This window comes from Bubalus kerabau, chromosome 9, assembly GCF_029407905.1.
Source record: "Bubalus kerabau isolate K-KA32 ecotype Philippines breed swamp buffalo chromosome 9, PCC_UOA_SB_1v2, whole genome shotgun sequence".
Classification (NCBI taxonomy): domain Eukaryota; kingdom Metazoa; phylum Chordata; class Mammalia; order Artiodactyla; family Bovidae; genus Bubalus; species Bubalus kerabau.
In genome coordinates, this window is record NC_073632.1 from 104,284,825 (window position 1) to 104,290,583 (window position 5,759).

Consider the following 5,759-nt stretch of genomic DNA (forward strand, 5'->3'; position numbering starts at 1 on the left):
GTGTGTGTTTAGCATTTGTCATTTCTTTTCATTGAATAGCTGAATGTCTACTCCATTTTTCCACATACCACAAAGGTGGAACTTAAGTCCATGCATACATTTAATTGTGCACTTCGTTTTTCTCCTGCCTTATGCAAATAATTGTTAAAATATTTCAAAATTCAGAAAAATGTAAAGAAGGAAATAGTCACCTAAGTATTTGTTAGGTTATAATTGAAAAAGTAGGCTTCTGAAATGATTTCAGGTAATTAGGTATCGTGTAGTCAGTGATGTTTTAAAATCTTGTCCACTTACACGGTTTTGTACTAATAACATCCTCTAATATTATGTAATAACAGTGTGGAGTGTTAGAATGAAGGCGAAATGTTTTAAAGAGGTAAGACAGTTTGCTTCATTTCCTGTCATGTTTTAAATATTAAGTATCAAGGTCCAGTTGGGGATGGGAGGTAGTCTCAAGAGGGAGGGGATATATGTATACTTGGGATATATGTATACTTAATAGCTAATTCATGTTGTTGTACAGCAGAAACCAATACAAATTGTAAAGCAATTATTCTCCAATTAAAGTATCAAGGTCTGTGGAATGGAATGGCTCTAAAATAGCTTTTCATATGTGTGGTTAAGATGAAGTATGAGTTTTGCTAAAAGCAAAATATTTTGGTTTATATATATCTGTAATATAATCAGGGAACCTCAGACGGAGAGTTAACGGCATTTGAAACTGAGGTACAACTTGAAAATAACTCCTTTGGTTTTGCTTAACTGGCATACAAATATATCTGGTTTTCATGGTGTAGTAAAATACTGAACTTGTCTTTTGATTAACCTTTTGTGCAGTCTTCAAGTGTTGAAAAAGATCCTACACAATTTTAAATGAATTTGCTTATACATATTTTGGTATGTACTGAAATAACTATTTCCTTGGTGTATTAAGTAATGTGGACTTTGGCTTTAATTGTATATACTTTTAACTTGCTGAATTTAAACAAACGGAATTTCTCTTCCTTTTTGTGGTATGTAATCATTGGTGTGTGCAGGAAGAAATTTTTCAACTAGTGATAGAATTGTATGACTAAATTTAATAGGCCTATTATGTATCATTACCAATTTTCAGAATTCTGTTGAATCTGCATTAATGGGTGAATGACTTGGGCAGAGAGAACTCAAGGTTGTTGGTATTTTTCGTTTCTGGAGTTGGATGCTTTATTTGCCTGGTGTGCCTGATTAAAGAGATGGTAAATCATAATGGAGGTTGAGAGTGACCTAGATTTTAATAGGCTGGAATCCTGGCTTTACCGTTTGTCTACTTCATGACTTGAGTCAACTACTTTATCTCTGTGGCTCCAGTGTTTCCCTGTGAAGAGCAATAAATGAGTTAATACATGTAAAGTGCTCTCAACAGCACCAAGCATCTAGTGACTGCTCACTAAATGTTCACATGACTGTTACCTTGAAGTTCCAGTCCTGATGACAGACTGTCTCCTTTGGTCATACTCCCAGTAGAAATTTTTATTGTTTGGGTAGTTTCCACTGATGGAACAGGACAATAGCTTTAATGCATTGTTGTATCTTGGAGGGAAAAGTCAAAAGCCGCCTGTATTTATTATTTCATTCCTGAGTTTGAAGTGTCTTACTTCTTAATGCTGGACAAGTGCAGGTGCCTAAGCATTCTTGAAGATGGAGAACCCAGCTTTTGGCAAAAAGCTTGCCGAGTACTGCCAAAGAAGGGTAATTTTATGGGCAGACAACTTAGTTAAAGCCCAAGATGATAAAGTATCTGTGTCTCTACTTGAACATTATTTTCAGAGTGTTTACTATGAAGGTTGCAAAAAAAAAAGGTCTTAACATTTTTTGATATGTTTTTAAGTACTTACATGCCAGAAACTGATGGGTATTTTACATGCATTATAATTTTTATCATCACTCCATGAGACAGGCACTTGTTATCCCCACCTAACACAGTAGTAAATGTGCTTAAAAGGGTCCTGTAAAAAGCAAAGGGTTGGCAAACGTTCGAGCTGCCCTTCAGGTGCTGTTACTAAAGCTCTCTGGACATGTCAACCTCAAAACTGGCCGCTGACCCAGGTCTGATGCCAAGAGCTGATTCTTGACTTTGCCATTCTGCCTCCCTTCATCCTCTAGAGTAAGAGGAAAACAGTGTAACTGAGCTTCTAAGGAGGACACTTCACCAGCCGTCTGGATGGTCACTGTGGTAAACGGGTCAGAAACTCCCAAAACGGCAGTGCAGTATGGGAAAAATGCAAACCATGATTCTAAGTATATAGTTCAAGATGCTAGCTAAGGGACGAGGGTTTAGTTAACCTCTCAGAAGTGGTTAATTTTAGCCCTCGAAGGAAATGATACTAACTAGTTTGTGGACAAAAGGATTGAGACTGCATCTGAAATTACTAGGGGATATACCAGTTGCTATCTCTTTAACAGAAGATTTAGTGGGTACCACTGCTGGGACGATTTTAATGAGAAAAAAATGTAAAAGTGCTTGTTACATAGGGCTCACTAGACTAGTTCTCTTGACCTCTCAGCTATGTTTGATGCAACAGAGCACTCAGGTTTCTGGGACACTTGTGCAAACAACGTAAAGTCATTCTGGCAGTTTTCTCTCAGATGTTTCTTACTGCTCACTAATACTGGTTTGTTCCTTGTGCCTAACCATTGCCTACTGCTCTTCTCTGCTGGCACTTCCCTATCTGGCCCATATATAGCTTTGGGGTAGACAAAACTGAGGACTCCCCTGAGGATAGGTGCTGCGTGGCCACTCAACAAAAGCAAACAATTGTCTTCTCAACTTTTGCTGTTAGGTTGGTGGGTTCTGAATAGAGCCTCAGGTGGGAAACAAGTGAATACATTTCTTGTATTCAGAAGAATATAGTCATTCAGATATATAAGCTCCTGGGCTTAAAGAATGTATTTGTATTAATTTATATTTAATTGTAATGTGCCAGGGGCTCTGCATAAAGCGATACAGCAAGATCTTGTGAAGACAGAAGTAGGAAGTTTAATATAGTAAGTAGAAAGCCAAAGATAGAACATGCTCAGAGGTACTAAATAGGAAGTCTTCCTGGAGGAAGAGATGTCTAAGTGGAGTGCTACATGGTAGGCTGGTAAACAGAAACTCAGATTTGAAGAGAGATAGAACAAAGACTTGAAGAGGTGCGTACAATGGGTTTGGTTTAGGCATGTTAAATTTGATGTGCTTATGGCAAATTTTCATAGGGTCTGTCAGCTCAGAAGACAAAGTAGGGAGAGATTTCCAAGCAGTCAGTAAAGGGGCAAAGTAAGCCTGGCTGAGAGTGGCCAGAGACGTAAGGGGACGCTGGTATAGAACAGAGCGTGAAATCGAAGGACAGGTTCCTTAAATTCCTTAGAGACTCATGTTTCAGGACAGAACACATTCCAGTCAGAAGACTGCTGATTCCATCAGGGTTCCAAACGCTGAGGATTCTCCTGACCACCATTATCCAAGCATTTCCTTCTCCACAGGGCCTGTGCTTTAGTGCATGTCTCAGTAACGGCTTAATGTGGGTTCCCAGGACCTAATGAATTTTCAGTCTACTTGAAAGCTCTTCAGGAGGATCACCCCTGTCTTGTCAACAGTTTTCCCTCCACAACCTGTAAATTTTCTTCCTCCAGTGTTCTCAACAAGTTGCACTGCCTGCCTGGAAACTCTTTGCTTCCTAGTATATTAGGCATTTCTCTCTGATTTACTGAACAGAGTAACTTCTAGGGAGTCAGCCTGGATGAATCAGGATGCTTTAAGTTTAACAGAACAGCTTAGCTAAGACGGGCTTAAACAATAGTATGTGTTAGTTGTTCAGTCGTGTCCAACTCTGCGACCAAATGGATTGTAGCCTGCCAGGCTCCTCTGTCCATGGGATTTCCCAGGCAAGAATACTGGAGTAGGGTTGTCATCCCCTTCTCCAGGGGATCTTCCCAACCCAGGGACCGAACCCAGGTCTGCATTGCAGGTGGATTCTTTACCAGCTGAGCCATTCATTAGGGAAGTCAGGACTTAAACAATAAGGAAAACTTTTCTCACACTGTTGGAAGATCAGAGGTTGAGTGAAGTCTGGAGTTGCTCTCAAAGATGTCCTCCAAAGGTCATAGTTCTGTTCATCTCTGCTCAGATGTCTTCAGAGTGTTGGCCTTGCAATCATGCTGGCTCTTCTCGTGATCAAAATGTGGGTGCAGCAGTTCCAGGCTTCACACCCAGACACCACAATGTCCATAGGGAAAAAGGATCTATCTCTGTCTCTCAGAAGTGAGAATACGTTTCCCAGAGCGACCCAGCAAGTTTCCCTTCACATTTTTGTGGCCAAGATTAGGTCAGTGTACATTCCAAAACCACTGGCCAGGGCTAAACTATTTAGGGTAAAATGAATGTTTAGGATCCAATCACTATATAACTGGGCTCATGGGAAAAAGGTGAAAAATATCGTCTTTTTTTTTTTTTTTTTTTTTTTTTTAGTAAACAGGCTAAGTCTATTCAGCTTGGAAATTCCAGCCATCACTGATTACCCCACCAGTACCCTTTACTCAAACACCTTGTCAACACAGAAAATGGTGGTTTAGTGTTAATTATTACATAAATACTTGTAAAACTCCGTGTCTATTGCCAACTCTAACCTCTTTGTATGCAACCCTTGGGCATGGGTAAAGCTCTCGGATAATACCATGAAAAATGCATTAATATCTATTTTACAAGCATTACGCCCTTATTGTGTGTCCAACACTGTCCTATTGCTAGAGAGAATAAGACAAAGCAAGACTTCTCTCTGGGAGACTAGATTTTTGGAGTGAGTCCAGGGCAAAATCGCCAGAGCTGAGGCTGGCAAGCGGGGCCAGGTACTGAGGTTCCTAGAACTCTGAAGGATTTTGAACTTCGCCCAATAAGGGATAGGAAGTTGGAAAGGGTTTAAAACAGAAGTCATCCAACTGTTGTTATTGTACTTGCTCCTTGCTTTCCAGACTGTCTACACGGTCAACTAGGGGAAATCCTTTTGATCTGTGGAACAGAAACACTTTGCTCACACACTCGCTGCTATGGCTGATCCTCCAGGATAAGAAAGGCAAGGGGGCCAACCCCACAAAAGAGCACGGAGTCCTCCCACTGTTAACAGAGAGGAACCAAGCTAACCCCCTACGTAAATGAATGATGGGTTACGGACGCCCAGGCAAAAACAAAGAGGAACTTGAGAAGCCTCGAGAGCAAAAAGCACGCATCAGAGAGGCCCGCAGGCCTGCAGCTGGTTGGATTCACATCGAATTCTCAATGCAGAGATCCAGAGCCTGGGCTGAACGCGGGATACGCCTGCCGCCTCACTTGTCAGTGACTCCAAAAAATCCTTAAATTCAAAAAAAGACAACCTTCCTGAGTCGGGAAGATCCCCCGGAGAAGGAAATGGCAATCCACCCCAGTATTCATGCGGGGGAAATCCCATGGACAGAGGAGCCTGGCAGGCTTGGCTACAGTCCATGGGGTCGGAAGAGTCGGACACGACTTGCGACTAAACCACCACCACCATCCCCCAAGACAAAAATGGTCAAGGCAGAAACGACAGCTCTGGGGGTATCCAGATAAAAGGTGGTCGGCTGCTTCCGGGCGCAGAGGCCCCTCCCTCCGCCCCGGGCCCAGCGACCAGCAACCCCCAGCCCTGCCCCCGCCCCCGCCCCCGTCCCCGTCTTGCGCATGCGCACCGGCGGCCGCCGAGGCGGTGGGCGGGGCTGCCAGAGGCCCCGCC

The 5,759-nt window shown here is 42.4% G+C and overlaps 1 protein-coding gene across 4 annotated transcripts in view; it reads left to right on the forward strand.

The window, feature by feature from the left end:
- PNLDC1 (PARN like ribonuclease domain containing exonuclease 1) overlaps positions 1 to 5,759 on the forward strand; it is a 247,762-nt gene that overhangs the window by 182,607 nt on the left and 59,396 nt on the right. The window lies entirely within an intron of this gene.